Raw genomic sequence first — 27,918 nt, forward strand, 5'->3', positions numbered from 1 at the left:
TCCTATCTGATATAGAGAATATTTCTCCAGTTCACCAAACAATATTTTGATATAGATTTTCATGTCCAAGATAGTGATTATACTTCTCTTTCTTGAAGCGTAGTACAAAAAGTGAACCACACCAAGAAACAATATGATTGACTTTACCCAAGAGGACTTATACAGACCCATAAGTAAGGCAGTCCAATTACACTCTCACTAGTTCCATTTGAGATTGGGCAGTCTTTGCTATCGCAAGATCATTGAATTCCTTATTTCAGTTCTGTTTTTGTGCATGTTAAACTTTTTACAGCAATTATTTCAATGCTTGCTCTTTCTTACTTCATGAACGAGATGCTTTGCATGTTATCATGTAAAACCCTTGGAACAGAAAGGTCCATGTGGGAGCTTGTTGAAACTACTGGGATTCATGCAATGTTTATGATTTTGTACAAACCATGGTTGGCTATTAAGCATACAGGACAAACCATTCTTGTCATTCAAATATATGTTTGAAAAGTTATATAGATTTGGATGGGATATTTTTTTTAATTCTCTATTTTGCATTTTCCTAAAAACAAACAACACAAATAGAAATGTTCCATTTTACAGACCATTGTCACATTATCTTGCTCCCCTAGACTGCTTTGCAGTACATGGTTGTTCTTTACACGGGCCTTCCATTATCCGCGGGTGAATTTTATTGGGAATATTTAAAATGCTTTACTAGTCACCTTAAAAATGGATGGAACTTTAAGTCCTCTTTTTCTCAATAGAATGCATTGAAGGAGGAGTGGGAGAAAGTTGGTATTGCTATCCTCTTTCTAAATCTACAGAGTAGACGTGTCATAATGTACTTCTGTTAGCGCTTTGACTACCATTTGTTTGATTTCCATTCAACTCTGAGTTCTAATGTTGTGTATGTTCTGCTTTTTAACCCATCCTCAGTTTATAGACTGGCTGTTTAATATACTGGAGAGCCCCAGGGATGCCCTTTCAGAAACATCCAGGGATCTCCTGAAAGGTAATGGCTTATTGGAATCTTTTTGAAATGTGATTTTCTCATCAGTTCTCGATTCTAGAGCAAACATATTTGCTGAAAGTTCGCTACTCAAAGTACATTTCGTCTAGCTGTGTGTTGCTTTATTACATTTGTCCTATGTTTACTAATTCAGTAATGGTCTAAAAAAATCAAAACTTTAATATCTTACTATGGTTAAATATCATGACATTCAAATAACTTCAGGAAATCAAATTTCCAATAAAATACTGAACAATGAGCAAGCTAGTTGCACTATGGGCGACAGCTTTGATTCAGTATATTTCATTTGTTGTTTTTAAAAAAAATACAGATAATATTAAATGATATATGCAATGCATTAGCTTTAATCTTAAAACACAATTGTTTCACAGTACCAGTTTCAAACTGGCTTACAGTTCTGTCACCACAGGAAGAACTTCTAAGGTGCCCCATGTCATGCGAGTTATTTATCCGTTCTAGGAAAGCTGCAAGTACCACATTTCATAGAAAAGTTATGACTGGATGAACCTCTAGCAGCACTCTGTCTCAGATGGTAAGAGAAGGTGTCTCTTCTCTGGTTTTCCAAATAGAAAATACCACACTGAGGGAAGAGATGGGAACCACATGTGTGGCCCACAGGCTTTTGACTGATTAGAAGGGCAATGGAGGTCCATAAAAAGGAGGGTGCAAGAGTTTGACTAATTGGTTTACTAATAGGGGCCAAGAGAAAAGAAGGTCTTGGTAAATAATGCTTGCTCCCTGTCCAAGGACCTAATTGGGGATTTATAACTAGATATTTTGATTGTAATTCATACGTGGCTCTCATTTGAAGCCATCTCAAAAGGCTTTAAGAAATTTAGAAATGGATGCATACCTGGTAAATGGACATTTAAAGTGCCATTTTCGTATAAACAAAATAAATTACAGTTTCAAATTATAGTATGTCTCTAGTGCTGGAGAGGTACTCTGAGTATTTGGGAGTCAAGTTTGTTTTTCTCTATTGCCAACTATACCCGTACCATATTGTCTTTCTGTTGACCACATTTTTGGGATAAACACATTTATTATCTTCTTTTCACAGTTTCTGTATTTGAGTGATGCTCATGTTGACTACAGGAAACTTCAGTTTTTGTGTATATCCTCAAAATTTGTGACTGGGGCAATCAGTCTTATACAGGCACTTGGATTAATTCACAGGTGACAAGCCTAAGTCATTAAGCAGGTTGGCCACTTGAGTTGGCCTTTGGGCCTACTGATTTCATTCAGACTATATCTTCAGTCCCTTTGCTCTGGGTGGACGATATTAGAGGTAGTATTCAAAATCTCTCTAGACTTAATTCTACCCAAAATCCAAACCCAGTATAAAAAGAGTTTGCAGACATTTTTTAAACTCATTGTTCACAGTTTGAGGTCCAGGATGCGCCCTAGACTGATACTACTTTGCTGGAGCACATTCAGTTTGTACTGCCTGGTTCACTTCCCATGTTGACCATAGAAAGACATTTAAACCTTAAACCAACTGTGTGGTTAAAGCTGGTGTCCTGGTTTTCACATGATGTCACTGTGCAGAAATCCAGAGTGAAAAAGGTAGTCCATTAGGACCTGAAAGCCTGGGAGAACCACAGGTGTTTTCAAATCATACAAGCCTGAGCTCAGCACATCAGATAACCTTTAGTTTTCAGGGTGTCTTAAAACTGTATTTAATCATCAAGGAGAAATAATTTTACCATCCTCGTGGTATTACCAACTTCAGCAGCATCGATTAACACAATTGCTCTAATTCAAGCTCTCCGTGAACAGCTAGGATGTTTTCGGGGGCAAGGCTAGCACGACCAAGAAGGCGGACGTACTCTATCGAGGCTCTGCATCTACACCCCATTATCCACCTCTAATCCCTGTTGCCAGCTCTGTCTCAGTCCCCTAGTCTCTAATCCTTATGCCTTGGGGATCTCTGCAGCGGCTGAGGGCATTGCTGTGGGTGCCATCTGCAGCCTACTCCCTTGTATCGGACGCTGGGCCCGATCCGTAGCAGTTAGTGCTGCAATCATTGGAATACTTGGCGGTGCTGCTGTCTGAGCGCCCTGAGCCTGCTGCTCGCACTCCAGCATGATTGTCGCCGCTGGTCTGTAAGCTCCCTTACTTGGACAGCTCTGGCTGGGGTCATGGGATGCCAGACGCTGGAGCTAATTGCGGTCGAGACACGGGCGGGGGTGGCCTCCCTGATGTGTGCCTCGCTGCTGACCGTAGGGTGTGTGAAGAGTCAGGCACATTGCCACAACTCAGGTGAGGAGACAAGGGATTGCGCGGTGTAGCCGCAGCATTAATTGGCGTGGCAAAGGAGCAGGGCTGGACCCGCGAGCCGGTTTTGGTTCTAGACCACCCCGCAAAGCTTGATGCCTGCCCTGCCGAAGTTGCGGCGCCGGCTTGGGCAAGACCACTCTAGTGAGGGGAGCAGCTTCGGGGCTTGGGGGTCGTGCCGGGCTCAGGCCTCGCAGCACCAGTGCTAGGACTCAAGTTTTGCCATGGACATCGGGTGGGGGGGGGGCAGAGATCTCCTTCGCTCCCTCTGCCAGTTAGGTTACTCGTGCTGAGAGTGATGTGCCGGCAGAGGTATCACTTGTGAGGCCACGCTAACTGAAAGAGCGACACAGTGCCTGGAGGTCGGTTCAGGCCTATGCCATTGGGCTCAAAATGCCTGCCTGGTGACGGAGGACATTGACTGGAGCAGTGCCACTGTAGAAGCTCTGTGTACAGGGACTGAATGCAATGCTACTTACGAATTGTGGCCACTAGTGCTAGTGTTCTGCACGGTCTTGGGGTCGTGTCGGACCTAGGCCATGTGGTGCTAGCTGTCCTGCCTGTGTGTTCTAGATTACTGCCATGGGTGCAGCGCAATATAAAACATACACAGTACAGTGCCCTTCAGAGTTGGCCCGCTGTGGGGACTAGGGACGCTGGTAGCTGTCTTCGCTGGCACTGGCATATGAACGCGGTTGTAATCTGCTAAGAAGAGGAGATGGGTTGCGGTGGAGTCCGGGGTCATTCTGGGCCTTGGCCTCACTGCTATAATTTACTTGCAGCATACACCAAACCAGGGATGATTGATTGGGGTTGCCTGTTTACATACTGTGCATGCTATTGTTGATTTGAGTCTGAGGCTGTTGGTGGGGCATATGTTGGGAAGTGACAGGTGGGTTCAAAACCAGTCTTGATAAGACTCCTGCCTGGGCCTAGTTGGGCAGGGAGGGGTTTGACAGTTTACCTCACCCCGGTGGGGTCTTGGCTACCCAAGTGCGTAGTTGCCTAGCCACAACCGCCTGGCAGTGATTTTCCTGTATTATATACAAGCAGCTTGACCACCACACCATAGTTTGGGCCACTGGCCACTAAAGAGACTGTAAGCGTCAGGTTGGGGTGAGGGGTGTACAAAGTGAGACCCTGCTGGTGTTATCATGACAGCTTTACCTCAACCACCCGTCTGGAAACCTGTGTGTAAGTGTTTGGGTATCCTGGGGAAGGTATAACATCACGCATAAGGAGCCTGCAACTCGAGGAAGCACTGCAAAGCACCAGTAATGTTAAACAGTTAGAAGGTGGGCTGCTTATAAAACTTCACTGGACTTGCAGCATCTGGGGTGATTGACTGTGTCTGTCCAGCTGGCCGTAACATGGGACGGTTGCGGTTGACCGCTCCGGACACCCTGCGCATGGCAGCAGGACCCACAACGTATCAGATGGAGATGCCTCGAGATCTGGGACTCTGGGCTTATCCACGGCAACGGAAAGCAAGTTTGAAGCCCTACTGACTGCTATAGAAAACTTCATAACTTCCTTAGAATCGATAGTGTTGTCACAGACCTGACACTGCTGAAAACAGACCACTGCAAACTTGAAGTCAAGCTTGCATCAACATAGCAGATCTTAGAATAACTCCAGCCCATGAAGTGGAACATGGATTCCTCACTGAAGTTGTTGTCGTTTTTTTGTGCGCATCTTGGGAAAGTGAGATGAGGATGCTGAGTGATGGTCAAGGAGGAATTTTATACGAGTACTGGGGCTGACAGAAGAAACAGAAGACCAATAACCTATGTAGAGGACTGGATACGTGACCTACTGCCCACACAGGCGCTTGCTCCGTACTTTATCATTGAACGTGCACACCAGGTTCCGGCACAAAGACCCCCGCCTGGCTCTCATCCCAGACCTATGGTGTTCAAGGTGCTGCACTTCCACGACAGGGATGCCGTATTGCGTGAGGCAAGGAAGCTCCCGGAGGTGGTAGTGGGGAACTCACATGTCTTGTTTTTTCCAGATTACACTGCAGCGGTCCAAAAACGACGCAGCACATTCACAGCTGTGGAATGCAGGCTCTGCAAAATTTTCCCTGAAATATGCACAGCTGTACCCAGCCAGGCTCCTTGTGATTGCAGATGGGGTTACACATTTCTTTGACTTGCAAGAGGACGCATGGAGATGTTTGGAGACCTACGGCCCCCATGTGGATTGCTGGTCTAGGTCGGACACCGAGGTGGCTGCCAGAGGCGTACGCAGGTGACACCACAGAGGTTGCATGGCAACGCGACGGCCCCGAAGCCTGGGGCTGTGTGGACCTGGAGCAAACGATTGCAAAGCGCTTCCAGATATTGGAACATGGAGCTGCAATTGCGGAGATGTCGCCTGTTCCGAAGCCTTGATACTGAGTCACTTCACTCTTCCAGTGATGATAACTCAACTGTAACATGGCGTTATAAACAGGACTCTGTGCCACCCTCCCCCCCCACTACCTCCCCCGCCCCTCCCTCCTCCCGGAGGTGACTTCCACCTCTCTGACTTGTGTAGCTGGCATGAGCAGGAATATCATAGATCTATTCCAGTTCATCACTATACCTGTTAGTGCCTTGAATAATGTGAAGTCATGTATGACTGTATATTTTAGGCCGGGTCTCAATGGTATATGGTAAAGTCATTTGCAAATCGTGAGCCTATAGGGTTCTTGGGGGAGAAGTTTAGTCCTCTTTGCCATGTCAGTAGTTCTGTTGCTAAGGCATACAGAAGTTAAGAGGGAGGGTGTCCGTGACCGTCCCTTCTCCCTACAAGGAAGAGGTCAGAAATTAGATAATTATGGGTAATCCAGGTGGTGAGGGTAACCAGCTTTTACAATGCGAGCATATAACGTAATGCCTTTACCACATATTGCCTTTACAACGCAAGCCTGTACCGCATGTATGCCTTTATAATGCAAGCCTTTTCATCGCAAGGTAAGTGTATATGTAAGGTAAGTGTGTGTGTGTGTGTGTGTGTGTGTATATGTATATATTATATATATTCACTGAAAAAACAAAGGTTATGGGGCTTTATAGTTGAGCTTAAATTTTACTTGTACAAAACCAGTGAAATTCAGCAATTATAGTTTCCTGAGTTAATTATAACCTACGCCCCTACAATGCAATGCTTATGACCTCACACATTACATCACTCATGACATTGTCAGTGACATCACATATGACTTCTCAAATGACATCACTGATGGCAACATTGATGACATCATCCAGGGATTGTGAGTGTTTTCTAAAGGTTTATGAGTGTTAAACATATTAGATTTGTTTACTTTGTTTACTACTAATCAGTGATTCTATTTTAAAACAGAGATTATGTGAGTGTTTGTGTAACTGTAAATCAGTGAGTGGCTGTATGGGTAAATAGGTGGGTGTGTGCGTGGCTGTAGAAGTGTCTGTATGGGTGAGTGAGTGAGTGAGTGGCTGTTAAAGTGGTGTATGGATGAGTGAGTGGTTTGAGATTTTGCTTGGGTAAAATAGTGGCTGGGTGAGTGGCTGTACTTGTGAGTGAGTGGTTGTGTAAGTGGCTGCAAATGGTTAATGAGAGTGGGTGTGTGAGTATCTGTATGGGTGAGTGACTGGTTGTGTGAGTGCCTGTACGAGTGAGTGTGTGAGTGGGTACATGTGTATTTGTATGAGTTGGTAAATTGGTTTGTGAATGGTTGTGTGAACAGGAGATGTTGCATGGGTGTGTGAGTGGTTCTGTGGTTGATGTCATCAGAAATTTAATTTGAGAAGTTATCAGTGATGTCACTGACCATGTCATGAGTGATGTAATATGTGAGGTCATAAGCAGTGCATTGCAGGACCTCTGTTGTATCCTGGAGTTCCCTATCGCCCTGAATGGCAGCCAGAGGAGAGTGAGGAGGACTGGGAGGGGTCTATTGACCCTCCAGTAGACCAGTTGGAAGAGCCAAACTGAAGAGAGGAACTGGGTGAGGCCAGTGGTCTGGATACATCCTTATACCTTGGTATGCTTCTTTCTCCTACCATGGCCACTGAGGAAGGAGCCTCCTGTGCTGTGGTGTTGTGTAGGGCGGATGATGCCTTGGGCCTTGAGCTACCTACGGTGGCAGTCAGGACTAACCTCCTGACCGAGGTGCTTAAACCAGCAGCAACCTCTTCGGAGCTCCTGTTGCCGTTCAATGAGGCCCTCATAGACATCCTTCTGACCACCTGGTCCAAGCCCAGCACAGGGGCTCCTGTGGATAGGGTGATTGACCGACGCCACCGCCCGGCCCCATGTGGCCAAATTTTCCTCTCCCAACACCCTGCCCCATAGAGCTTGTTGGTCCAATCCTCAACATCTAAAGACATGTTCCCTACTGCTCTCCCAGATAGGGAATCCAAGAAGCTGGATCATATTGGGAAGAAGATGTTTTCTTCCACCAGCTTAGGACTGAGGTCGGTAAACACTGCATGTCTCTTGGGCCATTACACTCACTTTGTGTGGGACACGGTTGTGCAGGTGATACCACAGTGCCCTGAAGAGACCTGGGCCATACTCTCCCGTGTGGTCGCAGAAGGGAGGGATGCTGCAAAGTTCGCCATTCACTGTGGGCAGTATACTGCCTACTCCCTAGGCAGGACGATTTCAACATCGGTAGCCCTGCGACGCTACGCCTGGCTGAGGTCCACTGGCTTTTTGGGCAATGTCCAATCAACTCTTTTGGACTTGTCCTTTGATGGTCGTCGCTTGTTTGGCTACAAGGCGGACAATGTGCTCAAGCGCTTCAAGAACTCTAGAGCTTCGGCCAGATCCTTGGGCCTCGCTACCACCTCTCGCCCCGCGCGGTCTGCATTTTGCCCCTTTCGTGTCTACGGAAGGGGTGCCCCACCACATTCTGCCCAGAGCCACAGGGCAGCGCAGGCTGTCCAGCCTCTGCGGAGCCGGGGAAATGGGACCCACCGCCGTTGGTCTGGGGGTCAGTGTGTGAGCCAGTCCACCAGTGCCCCCTCTGCAGCAGCCTCCAAACCTTCCTAGTCCGATCTTTCAAGGCCACCAGTTGCCAGTGGGCAGCAGGATCTGCCATCACCTCCACTAGTGGCACAACATCACATCAGACAGGTGGGTTTTGCAGATAGTCTGAAGGGGCTACTCCCTTCCCTTCAAGACTACCTGTCCCTCCATGCCACCAACACTCCATCGCATGTTGGAGGATCACCTGGCCCTTCTCCGTCAGGAAGTTGCGGCTCTCTTGGCCAAGAGAGCCATCGAGTGAGTCCCTGTGCCAGAAGTAGGTTGTGGCTGCTACTCCCACTATTTTCTGGAGCCCAAGAAGGACAAAGGCCTCAGGGACGTCAACCGCTTCCTTCGGAAGAAGAAGTTCAAAATGTTGACATTGGCTCAGGTCTTGTCTGCCCTCGACCCTGTAGACTGGATGGTAGGGTTGGACTTGCTGGACGCTTATTTCCACATCCCTGTCCTGCTGTCCCACTGGCGTTACCTGCAGTTCACGGTAAGCCACGAGCATTTTCAATTTACCGTGCTCCCCTTTGACCTTACCAGCGCCCCTCGGGTGTTCACGAACGTGATGGTGGTGGTCGCAGCTCATCTGCTCAGGTTAGGGGTTTCAGTCTTCCCCTACCTCGACGACTAGTTGTTGAAGGCGGGCTCACCCCAGACAGTCGTCAGCCACCTCCAGACTACGGCCGACCTCCTGCACCTGCTGGGGTTCTCCATCAATGTGCCGAAGTCACACCTGTGTCCTTCTCAGAAGCTCTTCTTCATCGGAGCGGTTCTAGACTCTGCGCAGTTTCGGGTTTATCCTCACCAGGTGGCGGATGCAGGCTCTGCAGTGGGACCTGAAGTTTCAGTGGGCCCAGCATCAGGGCAACTTGTCCGACCATATCTTGATCTCGGAGGGCACTGCAAGACAGTTGCAGTGGTAGCTCACGGACAGCGATTGGGTCAGCGGCAGATCCCTCCCCCTACCCCAACCGGAGCAAGTAGTTGTGACAGACGCGTCCCTCCAGGGCTGGGGGGGCCACATGGGAGAGGCGGAGATCAGAGGCCTCTGGTCTCCGGCGGAGTCCCGGCTCCACATCAACCTTCTGGAGCTGCGGGTGATCCGGCTTGCACTGAAGGCATTCCTCCCCTCTGTCCAGGGGAGTGTAGTGCAGGTGTTCACGGACAACACCACCGCCATGTGGTACTGAAACAAACAGGGCGGGGTGGGGTCGTGGACCCTATGCCAGGAGGCTCTGCGTCTCTGGCAGTGGCTGGAACATCAGGGCGTGACCCTGGTGGTTCAACACCTGGCAGGTTCCCTGAAAGCCAGGGCGGACAAACTCAGCCTTCGGTGCATGATGGATCACGAATGGCGTCTGAACTCGGACGTAGCGCAGGTCTCTTTCTGCAGTGGGGAGAGCCTTGGTTAGATCTATTCACCACAGAAGAGAACACGCAATGTCATCAGTTCTGCGCGTTGGAATTTCCAAGGCGGCACTCGCTCGGAGACGCTTTTCGTCGCGAGTGGAGTTGCGGTCTGTTGTACGCCTTTCCGCCTATACCACTTCTGCCCAGAGTGCTGAAAAAGATCAGACGCGACCGGGCCCAAGTCATCCTTGTGGCTCCGGGCTGGGCACGAAGATACTGGTATCCCGAGCTACTCAGCATGTCTGTCGATCCCCCGATTTGTCTGCCTCTTCAGGAGAGGAGGACCTTCTGTCGCAGCAGCAGGGGACGGTCCTCCACCCGAACCTGTCCAGTCTCCACTTACATGCGTGGAGATTGAGCGGCAGCAGTCGAGGCCATTTGACTTGCCTCCTGAAGTCTGTAATGTGATTCTGGCAGCCAGGTGTCCCTGCACAAAATCGGTATACGCCTGCAGGTGGAACAAATTTGTGGCATGGTGCACAGCAAAGGCTGTGGATCCCCTTTCTGCCCCTCTTTCAGAGGTTCTCCTCTTTCTTCTTTCTCTTGCCTAGCAGGGCTCTGCTCTGGGCACTGTAAAGGGCTACCTCTCTGCCATTTCCGCCTTCTTAAGGCTTCCTGATCAGCCCTCTTTGTTCAAGTCCCCAGTTGTAAATAGGTTTTTGAAGGGCATCACTGATATGCTCCCTCCTGTTCCTTTCGTGATGCCAAGTGGGACTTGAACCTTGTTCTGACTTTTCTGATGTGCGTTCCTTTCGAGCCACTTCATAACTGTCCTCTTCGCCTCCTTACTCTTAAGACTGCATTTCTTGTTGCCATCACCTCTGCCAGGAGAGTGAGTGAGCTCCAGGCCCTTTCTTCTAAACCTCCTTTCCTTTCTGTCCATCCGGACAAAGTGGGTTGCGGACGAGACCCTCTTTCCTGCCCAAGGTAGTCACAGCCTTCCACATCGGGCAGTCCATCACCTTGCCCACCTATTCTTTCCGCCTCCGCATCCCTCGAAAGAGGAAAAGAGGCTCCACCGTCTGGATCCAAAACGTGCGCTCTAATTCTACCTGGATCGCACACGCCAGTTTCGGGTGGATGACCAACTCTTTGTTGGTTACGTGGGCACTAAGAAGGGAAGGGCGGTGCACAAATGGACCATTTCTCGATGGGTCGTCTTGTGCATCAAGGCTTGTTACTCTCTGGGTAGAAAGGAGCCTCCTGTGGGGCTACGTGCCCATTCCTCTCGGGCCACGGCGGCTACTACTGCCCTGGGTCGGGGAGTCCTCTTGCAGGACATCTGTCAGGCAGCTACGTGGGCCTCGCTGCACACGTTCGCAAGACACTACTGCCTGGACAGCCAAGTCCGGAGAGATGGCTTTTTCGGCCGTTCCGTTCTCCAGGACTTCCTGGTGTGATCATTGGTTCGCAGACCCACCACCGGGGTTGGTATTGCTGGGGTATCTATTCTATGGGAAGGAATCTAATACTAACCTGTTTCTTTCAGATGCACAAGTTACTTACCTTCGGTAACGATATATCTGTAAGAAACAGTAGTTGGTATTAGATTCCTTACCGCCCCACCCATCCTCCACGTTCTGCGAACCGATATCTAGGGTTAAGGTCATCCCCTTACAGGGCTCTAGTTTCATGGCACCAGTGTTGGTTTTTATCATGGCTCTGCGTTTCTGGCGCGGAAAAGCTGTGTATAAGAACTGACGTCAGCGCGCGAGGGTGGCGTCTAAATACTCTGGCGACGTCATCCCAGCGCCGACGACAGACGCGGAGCCGCAGACGACACCTACCGACGCGCAAGGGTACTGCTACGCAAAAGCTTCCGGATCCAGTCTGACGCCTGGGGATATTCTAAGGTCAGGAATCAAATACTAACTACTGTTTCTTACAGATATATCGTTACCGAAGGTAAGTAACTTGTGCGCCAGGTCCAGAGACGCAGTGCCTCTTGACAATGGGTCCATGACCCCCCCCCCACACCCTCTCCCCCACCTGGTTTATTGCAGTACCACATGGCAGAGGTTTTGTCTTTGAACATCTGCACTAGTCTTCCCTTGATAAAAGGTGGAAAGCTTTTCAATGCAAGCTGGATTGCTCAGAGTTCCAACAAGTCGATGGGGAGACTGGATTCCACCAGGGTCCTCTGATTTCCACCTCTCCCAGATGGTTGCCACAGCCCAGAAGTGACGCACCTGTCACCATTTTCAGATCTTGTGGGGGAAGGTAAGAGTGTTCTGCTGCTTATCCATTCATGTTTTGCCAACCACCACTGCAGATCTTTTGCAATACCCTCAGAGTTCTGGAGCATGACGGAGAGAATTGTTTAATGCTGTGCCCACTGCCACAGCAGCTCCCACTGTACTGCATAGGCCAGTGGGCATGTGTCACAAGCAGGATGCAGGAGAACATGAGGCCCAGAATCCTCAGTATCAGTCTCACCAAATCCCAGGATAGAGGCTGAAACATCGGTATCATAGCCTGAATATTGTGGACTGGCCCTTCTGGAGGATAAGTGTCCAGAATAGCTCCAATAAAAGAAAGAGTCTGAGAAGGGGTGAGGCCTGACTTCGGCATGTTTATAGTGAACCTCAGCAAGGGCAGGAGGTTTGCTGTAGTGTGGTGGTGGCAGACGACTGCCTGGGATGATCCCGCCTTCAACAGCCAGTCATTGAGATAGGGGAAGACTGGCACCCCTCGTCTACGTAGATGAGCTGCAACCACGCCATCACCTTGGTGAACAACTGATGGCCGCTGGTAAGGCCAAAGGGGAGCACAGTAAACTGAACTAGCTCGGGACTTACCGTGAACCTCCTGTAACGTCTGTGGGCAGGCAGGAATGTGAAACAATGCAATCTGCAAGTCCATCTCTACCATCCAGTCTCCCAGGTCCAGGGCAGAGAGGATTTGAGATACCATGAGCATTTTGAATTTCTCCTTTTTCAGGAAGAAATAGAGGGCACAGGTCTAGATAGAGTGAAGTCTTCCATTCTTCTTGGGCACCAGGAATAACAACCATGACCGACTTCTGCTGCTGGCACCATCCCTATAGCTCCCATGACAAAGAGAGCTGCCACTTCCTAGCAGAGTAGAGACCGATGAGTCCTTTGCCAGCCAGTCACAAGTGGTTGGCATGGGTGAGAGGTGGTCATGAAGGGGAGGGAGTAACCCCTTTGGACAATTGGGTGAACTCAGTGGTCAGATGTTATCGACCTCTAGTGTGCAGGTGACAGCGCATTCTGCCTCCCCTGGGTGCTTGTGATGGTCGGAGGGTAAACTAAAGAGATTTGGAGGTTGCATCTGCCAGGGGAGTGGTGGACTGTCCCGGCCTCTGGCTGTCTGTCCAACAGGATCTGGGGGTACTACGTCCTCAGCCACGCAGGGGCTGGGAAGCTTGTGTGCCGTGGTGGCCTGGCAGGTGGAGATGTGGCTGGAAGCCCCTTCTGTGGCCATGAAAGGAGCAAAAGGCAGGCTGAGGTTGGTGAGGAGCCATGGAAAGGTCCAAGGACCTGGCCATAGCACTGCTATCCATGAAGTGCTCTAGCGGTGAGTCTGCCCCGTTTCCGAAGAGACGGAGCCATCAAAGGGCATGTCCCTGAACAAAGCCTGGACATCCCCTGAAAAGCCAGTTGTCCTGAGCGAGGTCTGTCACTGTACGTCCACCAATGAAGGAATAGCTCAACCTAGCAAGTTGGTCATGTCCAGCCCACATCAGACTGTGAACTTAGCTGCATCTCCCCATCAGCAATAGCTTGGGAGAGTATGGCCCAGGCCTCCTCCAGGGTGATAGGCAACACCCGCGCAATTGAATCCCAGAGTGAATGGGAGTAACAGCCCAAATTTCACTTGGTGTTTTCTGTCATGCTAGGTTGATGGAAAAATAAAAGTTTTCTTGCCCAAGGTGTCCAACCTTTATTATTTATTTATTATAGAAATGTGTTAAGCGCACGGCTACCCCCAACGGGGGTGTCCCGACGCAACAGACAGCAGAGACCGCAATCACCAGATATTAGGCTAGAGAGTAGAGAACAGCCAGGTCTTTACGCTGCGCCTGAACAGGGGTTCCGAGTCGATAAAACGGAGATAAGGGGAAGCCCATTCCAAAGCTGCGTTTGAACCTGGGGGGAGCATCAGGCGGAGGTGATTGGATCTGAGAGTGCGGGCTGAGTGCACCAGCTTAAGCCTACGCCGGAGATAACCAGGTCCCCTACCGTTCATTGCTCTGAAAGACAGGACCATGACCTTGAACTGGATGCGAGAGGATACAGGGAGCCAGTGAAGTTTCTTCAGATGCGGGGTAATTGAGTGCCGGTAAGGGATGTTGCAGGTCAGCCTTGCGGCCGCATTCTGTATAATCTGTAATCGATTGATGAGATAGGCTGGAGCTCCCACATAAAGGCTGTTGGAATAATCCAGGTGGGAGGTAATGAGGGCGTGGATGACCGTCCTGCGCGAGTCCAGAGGGAGATAAGGATTTTTTTTTTTTTTAATCATGCGCAATTTGCCAAAGCAAGCAGAGGTGACTTTATTGATTTGGACCTTGCACGACAATTCATTGTCCAATACAAAGCCCAAGTTTCGGGACAAATCAACTGGGAGCGGGGGAGGTTGAGATCGGCCGGCCACCACAATGATGGCAACAAAGGGGCCTTTTGATTAAAAAACAACACTTCAGTTTTATTAGTGTTTAACTTGAGGGTGTTACAAGTCATCCATGATACAATATTTGTGAGGCACTGTTTAAAATTAGAAAGGTCTTTGTCAGAGTGATCTCTAAAAGAGAATACTAGCTGAGTATCATCAGCATAAGAGACCACTCTGACCCCGCAGTCTTCTATAACCTCGGCTAGCGGAGCCAGGTAAACAATAAAAAAGAGGGGGCTGAGAGCCGATCCCTGGGGGATTCCACAGCTCAAGGTTTTTTTTTCTTTGGAAACGAAAGGCCGACACCAGACCTGCTGAGTTCTTCCCGTTAAGAATGATCTTATCCAGGCCAGGGGAGTGCCTCTAATCCCTAAGTTATGGAGTCTGTCAAGCAAGATGGTGTGTGAGACAGTATCGAACGCCGCAGACAGATCGAGGAGCAACAACATGACAACCTCGCCTCTGTCCACACACTGTCGAACTTTCAACAGGGCTGTGTCCAAAGAGACAGGTTCAAAACTACATACCATTTTATCCTCAAAAGATGGTAGTGTCGTCGGCAGAGCTCTCCGACCGGCTGACAGCAGGTTGTTTAAAGCCAGAAAAGATGTCAATGATCTTATTATGGAAGAAATCGGACAGGCCATCGCACAGCTCTTGACTGGGTTTAATCTTGCGGGCAACTGCCGTAGGGTTCATAAATTCCTTAACAATTAGAAACAGAGATTTAGCTGAATTATCCGCTGCATTGGTTTTATTCATAAAAAAGTCTCATCGTAGCCCGTTTTAGTTTATGATTTTTTTTAACGCGGCTCTATAGATGGCTTTGGCGAGGGGGTCATAGGAGAGTCGCCGGCGGCGTTCAAGTTTCTTGCAGCCCCTCTTTTTTTCCCGTAAGGCTTGTGAGAACCAAGGTGCAGTAGGTTTGGCGCGTGCCAAGGACAGAGGTTGTAAAGGGGCGATGGTATCTATAGCTAGGGACTGTTGGTCATTAAAATTAGCTACAACTGTGTTCAAATCATCTGAGGACTGCCATTTCACATTGGTAAGAGTTAATTCAAGGGCCTCACAGGTGACTTTGTACCATTTCCTACCCAGGTCACCAGTCTTAGTGGGAATGGCTGGCGTCCGGGGGAAGGTCAGGATGAAAGGAATTAAATAATGATCTGACCAGGTGAGGGGAAGAGGCACCAGAGTAGACAAGCCTGGCAGATTCGTAAGTATAAGGTCCAAAGTATGGCCCGCACGATGGGTGGGGCCCGAACCTTCTGATCAAAGTTCATGCCAGCCAAAATGTCTACAAGAGAACTGGCTTTTGCACACGTGGTGTCATCTGCATGAAGATTAAAATCTCCCAGAATAGTAAAGTGCGGATATCTCCACGCGAGATTCGCCATGGTCGCTACGAGCTCCGTGAGGTGAGATGGTGGTGTGCGGGGGGGATTGTAAATCAACACCCCAGCTGCAATCAAGTGTCTTGGGTCAGAAATACTAAAGTACATGGCCTCAATAGGGCCAGTGTTTTCCAGTTTCCTGGACGTTATGTTCCAGTGAGAACGAAGGATAACAGCAATTCCGCCTCCTGCTTTATCGCCTGGACGATTTATCCCTACAAATCTATATTCCGGTGGGATTGCCAGGCTAATATCCGGATTTGATGTGTCTTTGACCCAAGTCTCGGTCAGGAACATCAAGTCCCAGGCGTGAGAGGTCAGCGAGAGCCAAATATCGCCTGTGTGTCGTGGAAGGGAGCGACAATTGAGCATACAAGCTTTAACTACCATTGATGTTTTTGTAAATCGATCTGCTCTGACCCCAGGCCGTGATCGTTCGGAGACAGGGGGGAGGGCGAATGGGCAGTCTTTGCAACTGAAATGGCTAGTTAGCAGCAGGGAAGGATCACCACGCGGGCCACTGCAGCAAGTCGCTGTTCTAAGGTCTAGTAATTGAGCCCTAGACCAAAAAACACGAGGCGATGGAGGGCCACCGGCAGCATGGCTGGCGCTGTTCGCGGAACAGGCACGGACGGGGACAGACGGGCTTGCCTTTGGCGTGCCCGCTGCGCGCGTCTGCTGCGCGTACGAGATAGAATACCCATTAAATACCTAGCCCCCTTACTCCACCCTCTCTGAGCCTGGAGAGTTGATTGGACGCCGTGCCTCGGGCGTCAGCTGATTGCTGACATAAGTGCAACCACCCGCCCCTGTCTCTCCCGCAAAGATGTAAGCCTGCTGCTCCCTGCACAACAATCGGGCAAGCCCGTGGTTGACCGGGGAGCAGGCGGTATAGAACAGGTAGGGAAAGTGTGCAGGTTAAAAATTAGGCAGCGCAACTAGGGAATAAGATTAAAAAGGCGTATTTCACCACAGCTAGCGTTTCTGCATCTCGCAGTCTCGCGACATTTTGGACTCCCTATCCGGTGGGGTGGTAGGGAATGGGCCAGGATTGTCTTGGGAAGTGGAGGTTTGGACCACCAAGCTCTCCAGGGTGGGGTGCTGTGTGAGGAAATTGGGGTCCACTGGACCAGGCGGATGGCAAAGGGCAATTGTCCTATTCACAGGAGCCCCTCTGAAGGGCTTGGACCAGGCCCCCAATAGGGTTTCTGTGAGAGCTTTATTAAGCAGGAGGTAGGTTCAGAGGGGGTGACTCCCGGTGGAAGCACCTCCGTCAGGACGTTTGTGGAGACAGACATCGGACGAGGCCATTCTACTCCGTGTCAGGGATAACAATGGAGATGGCAGTGCAGGCGACACCGGGAGCGTTAGCTTCAGAGTTGGTGCCCAGGAAGGCCAATGTTGCTCGACCAGTGCCGGTTCAGAGCCGCCTGTGGTTATAAGGGGCTTGACTGGTGCCATGGGTGAACCCACAGGAAGAAGACCAGTAGAGACCCCTCATGAACCCATGGGTCCCAAATAGGAGGTACATTGCCTCATAAAATTCATGAAGCTCGCTAGGGTTGGCTCGGGCTCCCGAAAATTCGGGGAGGCTCTTAGACGGCCCAGGCAAAGACACAACCGTGAAGCCAGACCTTGAGTGTCGACACTCCCTCGTCTCGTCGGATGACTTTAAGAGATGGGGTAAAGTCAAAGACCTCTTCGACTTCTTGCTCTTCTTTTTTTGTGGGACTTACCAAAATGGGACGAGTTTGACTGCAACGAAGATCGATGACTTAACCACCGATCCTGGGACCTTCCTCTCGACGGAATCAACACAGTTGTGACGTGACATGAGCGGTAAGGAACTTCCTCAAGGCCTTGGGGTGCATGGTCCGATCCCCGATGCCAGCTCAGCCTAGCAACATTTGACTTTGGGCAATAGCTCGCTTAAACTTCCCGATGGCCCCCTGAGACCCTTAAGGGGGTATTTAGTTTGCGCTTAATTCACCAGAGACAGACAAGGTGTCAATCAATCAATCAATCAATCAAAGACATTTGTAGAGCGCACTACTTACCCGGAGGGTCTCAAGGCGCTTGGGGGGGGGGGGGGTGCTGCTACTGCTCGAACAGCTAGGTCTTGAGCTTCTTCCTGAAGGAGAGGTGGTCTTGGGTCAGGCGCAGGTCGGTCGGGAGGGAGTTCCAGGTCTTGGCGGCCAGGTAGGAGAAGGACCTTCCTCCTGTTGTCGTTCTTCGGATGCGGGGGACGGCGGCGAGGGCGTGACTGGCTGATCGGAGATGGCGTTTGGGAGCGTAGAAGTTGATGCGGTTGTTGAGGTAGCTCGGGCCTTGATCGTGTAGGGCTTTGTGTGCGTGGGTGAGGAGACGGAAAGTGATTCTTTTGTTGACGGGGAGCCAATGCAGGTCTCTCAGATGTCCGGAGATGTGGCTGTGTCGTGGGATGTCGAGGATGAGTCTGGCTGAGGTGTTCTGGATCCGCTGGAGTCTCTTCTGGAGCTTGGCGGTGGTTCCGGCGTAGAGGGCGTTGCCGTAGTCCAGTCGGCTGGTGATGAGGGCCTGGGTGACCGTCTTCCTGGTCTCGGTGGGGATCCACCGGAAGATCTTCCGTAGCATGCGCAGGATGTTGAAGCACGACGAGGAGACGGCGTTGACTTGTCTGGTCATGGAGAGGGAGGAGTCCAGGATGACGCCCAGGTTGCGTGTGTGGTCTGTCGGTTTGGGTGCGGTGCCCAGGGCGGGGGGCCACCAGGAGTCGTCCCAGGCGGAGGGCGAGGAGCCCAGGATGAGGACTTCCGTCTTGTCTGAGTTCAGTTTCAGGCAGCTGGTCGTCATCCACTCGGCTACGTCCTTCATCCCTTCGTGAAGGTCGGCTCTGGCGGCGGCGGGGTCGTTGGTCAGGGAGAGGATCAGCTGGGTGTCGTCAGCGTAGGAGATGATGTTGAGGTTGTGTTGGCGTGCGATGGCCGCGAGGGGGCTCATATAGACGTTGAAGAGGGTGGGGCTCAGCGAGGATCCTTGAGGGACGCCGCAGATGACTTCGGTGGCCTCTGACTTGTACGGTGGTAGACGGACTCTCTGTGTTCTTCCGTCGAGGAAGGAGATGATCCATTCCAGTGCCTTCTCCTGGAATCCGACGTTGCTGAGGCGCTGCACTAGGGTGCGGTGGCAGACTGTGTCGAATGCCGCGGAGAGGTCTAGGAGGATGAGGGCCGCTGTTTCTCCGTTGTCCATCGGGGCTCGGATGTCATCGGTGGCAGCGATGAGGGCGGTCTCGGTGCTGTGGTTGGCTCGGAAGCCAGACTGTGAGGGGTCGAGGGATCCATTCGTCTCGAGGAAGGCGGCCAGCTGTTTGTTGACGGTCTTCTCGATGATTTTGGCTGGAAACGGGAGGAGCGAGATGGGGCGGTAATTCTTGAGTTCGGTGGGGTCCGCTGTAGGTTTCTTGAGTAGGGCGCTGAGTTCGGCATGCTTCCAGCTCTCCGGGAAGGTGCCGGTGTCGAAGGAGGTGTTGATGATGTCCCGCAGGTGGGGTGCGATGACAGCGTCGGCCTTGTTGAAGACGTGGTGAGGGCAGGGGTCGGTTGGAGATCCGGAGTGGATGGAGTTCATCATGCGGACGGTGTCTTCGGTGCTGATCGGAGTCCAGGCGCGGAGGGTGGTGGTGGGGGGCGGTGGTTCGGTCGTGGCGTGCGTCGGTTGAGTGCTGAAGCTGTTGTGTATGTCCGCGATCTTGTTGTGGAAGTAGGAGGCGAGGGAGTTGCAGAGGTCTTGCGATGGGGTGATGTCGTTGTTTACGGCGTTGGGGTTGGAGAGCTCTTTCACGATGTTGAAGAGTTCCTTGCAGTTGTGTGCGTTGTTGTCCAGCCGGTCCTTGAATGCAGTTTTCTTGGTGGCGCGGATCAGTTGGTGGTGCTTGGGGGTGGCAAGCTTGAGGGTGGTCATGTTGTCCGGTGTTGGTTCCCTTCTCCAGGCTTTCTCGAGGGCTCGGCAGTTCTTCTTGGAGCTCTTGAGTTTGTCGGTGAACCATGGGGCCTTCTTGCTGCCGGGTCTGCTGGGCGGGGTCCTCAGTGGGGCGAGTTCGTGTGCGCAGTTGCTGATCCACTTCGTGAGGTTGTCGGCGGCCTGGCTGGGGTTCGCTGAGCTGGCGGGAGGGTGCTGGCTCAGGGAAGCGGCGAGCTGGTCGGATGTGATCTTGTTCCAGCTTCTTCGAGCAACCTGTTGCTGGTGGTGGTGGATCGTCGTTCTTTTGAAGGTGAAGTGGACGCAGCTGTGGTCCGTCCAGTGGAGACCGGTGGCGTGGCTGAAGGCGATGTCTTTGCTGGATGAGAAGACGGCGTCGAGTGTGTGTCCGGCGAGGTGGGTGGGGGTGGACACCAGCTGCTTGAGACCGAGGTTGGCGAGGTTGTCGAGCAGGGTGATGGTGTTGCGGTCGTTGTTGTTCTCCAGGTGGAAGTTGATGTCCCCCAGGAGGATGTAGTCAGCGGAGGGGAGGGCATGCGGGCTGATGAAGTCGGCGATGTCCTCGCTGAATTGTGTGCGTGGTCCCGGGGGTCGGTAGATCAGGGTGCCTCTGAGGGTGGTTTTGGGGTCCGTGTGGATCTGGAAGTGCAGGTGTTCGGCGGTTGTCAGGGTGTTGGTCTTGATGCGGATGGTGTCCCTGTAGATGATGGCGATGCCTCCTCCAGTCTGGTTGTCGCGGTCTCTTTGGGTGATCTTGTAGCCCTCTGGGATGGCGATGGCGATGTCGGGCGCTGAGGAGTCGTTCATCCAGGTTTCCGTGAGGAAGGCGACGTCAGGAGCTGTGGTGTCGAGGAGGTTCCAGAGTTCGATGGCGTGTCTGTGGACGGAGCGGGTGTTGAGGAGGATGCACTTCAGGTGGTTGCTGCTGGTGTTCGGCTTGGCGGGTGTTGGTGCGGGACAGGTCCGGATGCAGGTGAACTTGCAGGCGTGGCAGCTGAAGGGTCCGTGGGTTCGTCTCGGGGTGGCTCGGTAGCATCCCGGGATTCGGCCGGTGTTGAGTGCGTTGAGGGAGGCGGCGTCGTAGGTCTGGCGGGTGGGCCGGTGTCTGCGATGCCCAGGGTTCCGGGCACTGGGTGCGGTCCAGGTGCGGAAGGGCGCAGACGGGCTTACCTTTGGCGCACCTTCGGCGCTCAATCGGTGCTCCCGCTGCGTGTGTCCGCTCTGGGGGCGTCATAAGAAGGGAGCCGGGAGGGAGGGTCCGCTGGGAGGCGGGAAGCGCGGGGACCAATCGGCAGGCGGGGGGGCGGGTTCGAGTCTGCGACGGCGGGAAAAGCTGGGGGCTCGGCTGGCGGCCCTGCGGCGGCTGGGGCGGCCCTGCGGCGGCTGGGGTGTAGGCTCGGCTTCTGGCGTCAGGCTACTGGCAGCAGGTAAGGAGGAGCAGGCAGGGGGCGTGGGGGCGACCAGGCCGTGGTGGGCGCAGGTGTGGGTCCATCATCGACATTTGTCGGTGACAGGCGCCACAGGGCTTAAATCCGGCCACCCTTGTGGACATACCTGCCGCACGATTAGACAAGTTTCAAAAATGCTTTGACAAAAGTCGAAAAAAGACAGTCGTAAAGTGACTGAGGGTAGCTCTTTCCGAATCTTCGCTGACTGGTGCAGGAAGAAAAGAACTCCCATCACACGCCGGGATGGCGCCTATATAGCCACAGCGCACGTCACTTCTAGCACAAACAACTCCACCTACTGGCGCACGGATTTATTCTAACGCTTGAGGGTAATTCTAAGGTAAGGAATCTGCAATTAGAAGTCTCTATCAGATATGTTTTTCATGTTTGTTTACAGTTGCTGTCAGTTTGTATACTCTGTTAGTTAGCATGTCCAGTTTGGTGTCAATTGACGTTTTTGCACATGCAACAGCAGAATTTGATGTCTGGCTCTCCGGTTTCTTGCACGGTCTCTATGGATGTAGTGAACCTATTGGAAGACTGGGCTCTGCCAGCACATCACGATTGAAATAGGAGTGTAGCCTGTTTCGGGCCTTCCTTGCCCATCTTGGCAAGATTAGGATGGCACTCCTCTTGATAATCTAAATGGTAGGTCCAATCGGCAGTAAGTCTCTCAAATTCCAGCTTCTCCCCTCAGCCGCGCTCACTGGTGGGCTGTGGGCACCAGACTTTACTCACTTTTTTCTATTTACTGGTATGTATTTTCGCAGTGTTACGTTACGTTACCAGGGTATATGTAGAGCGCGCAACTACTCTGCTGAATGTCCCGGTACCGAGTGAGTGTGACAGGCTGACTCAATAGAAGAACGTGGGACTATTGTTGGAACAACCACGTCTTAATGGCCTTCCTGAAGGGGAGAAGACTGTGCTTCTGTCTTAAAGTAAGCTGCATATAGTTCCAAAATTTGGCAACTTGTACCTGGAAAGATCGACCTCCTGTGCGAGAGCGGAGGAACCCGGGGGTGCTTACTAGCGATAGGGACGAGGATCGCATAGAGGGCCGTGGGCGATAAAACGGGAATCTTTTCCTAAGGTAGGTGGCCCTCGTATCATGTAGGGCCTTGAAGGCCAGGACACAAGGTTTAAAGAAAATCCTATTACGGATCGGAAGCCAATGGAGAGATTTCTAGTGGGGAGACATCCGCATCCTGGGGCCAAGTAAAAGTATCGCCCTGGCTGCAACATTTTGTACCACCTGGAGGCGGGTGAGAAGGTACAGAATATTTACATAGTCCAGCCAGGATCCGATCAATGCCTGAACTACAATTTTCCTATGGGGGACCGAGAGAAGGGGCAAACACTGTTTTATCATTTTCATGAAGCCAAAACATTGTCCGGCAACTGCTTGAATTTGGGTTTTCATGCTTAGCGTGTTGTCCAGTTTCACCCCAAATTTTTAACTAACTGGACCGAGGTAGTGGGCGGATGCCTGTCCAGTGGCCACAAGCTGCGCCACATATCGTTTGGGGGCAGGCTGAAAAAAATGATTTCCGATTTATTGAAATTAAATTTCAGTTGGTTTAGTTGGAGCCAAGCAAACACCTCCGATAAACAGTAGTTAATTTCTTCGCCGTTAAATCAATGTCCTTGTTGCAGCTGCGTGTCATCGGCGTATGACACTATTTTAGCTCCAAGGGATTCAGCCAGATTCTCTAGGGGGGACATGTAAATGTTAAACAATGTTGGGCTAAGAACAGAGCCCTGTGGGACTCCCTTTTTTTTAAGGGGGCATGGGAGCCGAGACTTGTTGGCGGTCCGATAGAAAAGAAGTGAACCACTTGAGTAGTGTCCCCCCAAAACCAGGCTCCTGGAGTCTCAGCATGAGTCGGTCATGAGGGACGGAAAGATCCAATAATATCAGTACGGCTTTGCCGCCCTTGTCCAGGACGTCCTTTATGGACTCAGAGATTTCGAGGAGTGCTGTTTCAGTACTGAAAATTGGTCTGAAACCAGATTGACTCTGGTGCAGGATGTTGTTGGTTTTTACAAATGTGAAGGTGACCATATTAACATATTTTTCTAACGTTTTGGAGAAAAATGGTAGAAGGGATATGGGCCTATAGTTAGAGGACAACTCCAGGTCCAAAGTTGGCTTTTTCAGGAGAGGGAGTATTAGCGCCTTTTTCCACCTGATAGGGACCTGCCCTTGCTGCATGGACTCATTTAGAATCAGATTGAGTGCTGTATTGATGGTCGCAGCTATTGATGCTAGCATGGAAGCTGGGCAAGCGTCCGAAGGAGCCCCCGACTTCAAAGCTTTCATAATATCAAGAGAATATCAAGAGAAGTCGCCAACGGAAGGGGGGGGGGGGTAACTCGCAGAAGGAAGGGACATTGGTCTGAAGGGGGGAAAAGAAGGTTCCATAACTGGTACTGGAGTAGGAGAGGGGGTAGTGAAAGTGTCGTGGATTTTTTTTTTGATTTTATCACAAAAGTATAGGGACATGTGTTCCACCATGATGCAGATGGAGTGAAGATCCTATCCACCTCTCTGGCGGAGAAGAATTCTTTTACTAATTTCAAAATCTCCTTACTTTTAATATTATCCGCCACCTCGATTTTAGATGAGAAAAAAAGTTTTTTCCCCCTCAAGAATGCGTTTATGGGGGGAGCTAAGAGCTTGTTTGTAAGCTAGTTTCTCATTGATATCTTAATTTTAACGCCATGCTCTCTCTAGGCGCTTACAAGCGCTCTTGCTGTTCTTGAGGGCCGGTGTAAACCAGGGCGCATAGGGACGAGAGGTCTGACCTTAGCGGGAGGAAGGGGGTGCAAGCTCCGCTGCTCGAAGCTGGAGCCAGTTGTCCAAACAGGCAAAATCATTCTCAAGCGTTCTGCTCAGGATAATATGATGAGTATCGAGGGCCACCTTCAAAACCTCTGATGTAATGAGGTGGAAGGGTCTGGAACTGCCCGTAAGGGGCTTGCCCTGAGAGTTAGGATTGATGGACTCTCGGTTAATTGTGAATTCCAGAAGCAAATGATTCGACCATACAAGCAGAAGGGGAAGGGAAGTTTCTATGTCTAGTGTGGAGAAGACCAGATCCAAGATGTGGCTTTTCGCATGGGTTGGAGACTGAAAAAACAGAGTCAGCTTTAAAATATCCAAGGATTCTATTAATATGATGGCGTCTGAGTCGTCAGGTTTATCCAGATGAATATGGAAGTTGCCTAACATTAAACAGTCTTTATATTTCGTAACCAAGGGGGCGACTGCATTACAGATAGACTCGTGAAACAGACCAGGAGGGCCAGGAGGCCTGTAGACTAGAATACCCACTAGTGATTGGTGAGGGGATACCACCAAATGAAAACCGAGAATTTCAGCTCCGATGACATCATCCACAGGAACAAGAGTGCACAAATACTGATTTTTAAAAATGATGGCTATACCCCCATCCGTCCCAACAGGGCGGTCTTTTCTAACAAGTTGGTAGCCGTTGGTAGCCTTTGTGGATAGCCGCAGTAATCGTCAGGTTGTCCCACCCAATGTCATCTGCCCCCCTGAAATGCGACCTGCCCTCCTTTTCTCTGCTTTACAGCAATTATTTCTCCCCATCCCACCACGCTGTGATGCAGAGCATGACTTTAATGATGGTAAAGAAAATAGTGAATCCACTCTTTGCAGGCTCAGACGGGCTCTGATTTCTGACATCATGCCAACATTATTGTGGAAAATTGAGCCTCGTTCTCGGCCACTAGAGGCATTGCAGCCATTCTTTCCTTGCTCACCTCGCCAACACACTGGGCCCCCATCTGGGGCCACACCTTAGCACACGCTATCTTGCCTCTTTCGGTGGTTTCTACTTCCCGATGGTCAGGCCCGGACTGGCCATAGCGGGCACCGGGCAATCCCCCGGTGCGCCACAAGGGTGGGGGCCGGTTTTGAGCCCCTGGGGGCCGATTTTGTTACAGGGCCGTTTTTGCAGCATAGCTGCAAAATCGGCCCTGCAACAAAATCGTCCGAAAACCGGCCCTAACAAAGCGCTCGGCGGCACCTCCAACCCCCCCAAGTGGGGAGGGGGGGGGCCGGCAGAGCACTTTGCCAGGGCCGGTTTTGGTTCCCAGTCCGGCCATGCCGATGGTCAGGTATTTTGGGGTGTCCGGATGCATTGATAGTAGTTGCAATGGTTACTGCCAGTGTTATATTCCCAAGTTAGGCACATGTAGCAAAGTAGCTTATGTCCTCACAAATAACACTTCCAGCAGTGACCTTCTGCACATATTTGAATGCACGACACAAGGAGCTTCCTAGGCGTGTGGCCATCTTGGAGCCCGGCACGCTGGAGCCCCCTCTTCTCATATAAACCCAAATAAACAGTCACTTTTGAAGTAATAAGATGTGCGGCTGCCCCATGGTGTGGAGATCAGTTGACTCCCAAAAAGCTAAGTACTCTGATGGATCTTCAACAACAGCCAAATTATCCCACGGCAATCCCATATCCTGTGTTACCTTACTCAATGAAATGACCAGATGGACAACTGCACCATCTAGTCCCTCTCTGCTCCATCGTTCATTTGTTCCTCAGCATACTACTATTTTCCACTGTGTTTTTTTTTCATTTTGTTCTTCCTGTTAATGATTTTAACCCTGGGTATGGTGGCGGGACACCGTAGCAAGGATTATATCTACCAACTAAATATAGAGAATAGCCAATGGTTGTTGGAAGGAGTGTTACAGTATGAAGGTTGACATAGAAACAGTATTACTCATACATATTCATGGTCACTATTCATGGGGTGCTTCATATTTTGCTGTGCATTTTTAAGCAAATTGCATGCAACAATCTGTAGATCAATTATTTTTTTTAATGAATGCCATTTAAGTACCTACACTGTTAAGGTTTTTTTTCCAAAAGAGTGTTTGTGAAAATGAATTCAAGTTGCAGTTTTGATCCAATCTTAGAGCTATGTGAGACAACGGCTAAAGCAAGCTACGGGCAGCCAAAGCCACCCCTGCATCCTCCCTCTTAAGTGTGGTGTGCATTATTAGTTTAAAAGTTCTGAAAGAGAAAACTTTTTTGTGTCTTTTGTTATTAACATAGTATCCTGCCAAGTTATAACTTAAGCATGTTTGTTTTGTAGCTTCCCTTCTGGCTCTCCGATTTCTCCCGGAATTTAAAAAGAAAGTCGTGTGGACCAAGGCGTATGGCTGGTAGCCAAACAACCAATGGACAATCGTCTGTCGCAATAAGAGCACCGGAGATGTTACATATGTATTTAAGTAATTGTCTAACTTAGGGTTCGGAGTAATGTCAAGTCCGTATGTTACAATCACAGAAGTCTTGGAAGAATTCTTTGTTGTTTAAAGGAGGCTGGACAATACATTTTGCAGAACAATAGGTCATATCATGGTCTTTCAAGGATCCCAGTTCATGAACTTCTATATCTTTTAACGCAGGCTGTGCGAGCCCGGATAATAAATGAGCAGAAATATTTATTTCTCTTTGTCATCTGGATTGATTACGTCTGGTTCAAATATAAAATCCAAATGATATGGATGTTTGAATACCACAGAATCAGATGTGTTCTTGCGTAGCTTTGTAAAATACTTCAGCTTTTTTCCCCAATTCAACAAAAAAACACTCCTAGTTCGGGTGTTTTTGAAAAGGTATGTTCTGAGATCTCATGATAAGGTACTTGAAGCGTGTAACACTAGTGTTTTTTGATCTGATTTATTCTTTGATGGAGTAGTGCCTGTCGGTATAGAAGATGACATTGTGTGCCATCTCGATGTACCCTGTCCATCAGATTTGGAGATGGCCGCCAGCCCGGCAAAAGAAGGTATGTAGCCCTTAGGAATAATAAGTTGTATGACCAAAACCTAATGTATGAATGATTATTCCACAAGGGTGGATCTTGTTCGTGGTGATCTTCTCACGTTACAAAGCACATTGTCCTTGAGTAACCTCAGCAACTACTCCAAATGTTATTGCTACAATCTAATGCTATGTTGACCTTTACCATAGGTTTCTCTTGAAGATGGTGGTTTTGAGAGCTTCAGAATGTGTGCCCCAGTCGATAATTCGTTTTTTTGCTAAATAGTCCTACACAGAGTTAAATTAATGTCTCTGGCAGGCCCGAGAAGTATCATCATTGATTCTAAACTTTAGTAGTGAAAGCTGAGGCCACGCAGTTATATTACTGTAATTAGAGTGAATGTGAAATGAACAGATACAGCTATAAAATGTAAGCATTCTAGGAGTTGTGGTGTTTTAGAGCAAGTCTCAATCAGTAAAGTGTTCTATCATGGAATGGATGTAAGCAAATTAAATTGTTGATTGTGAAAGAGCAGGTCAGGGGCCACGAAGATTAATTCCAAAATGTGTTGGCTTTCTAGTAGCATTGCTGACGTAATAGGATTCTTAAGAAAAAAATGTATAGTGCCCCAATTAAAGCTGACTGGTGGAATGTAACAGTCTGCAACTGCAACAGTGTGCCTTTCGCCAGCTCACAGGGTGCTCATGGCCATTTCTGCTACAGGTTTAGTGGCCATTAGGCTATCTACCATGTTAAATCACCTTAGACATCAAGGTTGCCACCAAGCATGGACCTGGAGGGCCAGAGAGCAAAAATTTAAGTAGATTCATAGCTACTGCGAGCTCAAGGAAGGCTGGGGATATCACCCTTGTTCCCTTACTAGGCTGTTATATAGGGCTCCCACACACCTGCCATGTTGCGTGTAGATGAATGTCAAGAGACCCCT

General features: G+C 50.1%; 1 long non-coding RNA gene across 1 annotated transcript; it reads left to right on the plus strand.

Moving 5' to 3' along the window:
* The first annotated feature begins 925 nt into the window (after nucleotides 1-925).
* On the plus strand, nucleotides 926-26,652 carry LOC147662952 (uncharacterized). Its single transcript, XR_015305459.1, has 2 exons — nucleotides 926-1,003; nucleotides 26,298-26,652. It is a non-coding gene; the product is annotated as an uncharacterized LOC147662952 (long non-coding RNA).
* Nucleotides 26,653-27,918: the final 1,266 nt, after the last annotated feature.

This window comes from Lissotriton vulgaris, unplaced genomic scaffold, assembly GCF_964263255.1.
Source record: "Lissotriton vulgaris unplaced genomic scaffold, aLisVul1.2 SCAFFOLD_2804, whole genome shotgun sequence".
Lineage (NCBI taxonomy): Eukaryota > Metazoa > Chordata > Amphibia > Caudata > Salamandridae > Lissotriton > Lissotriton vulgaris.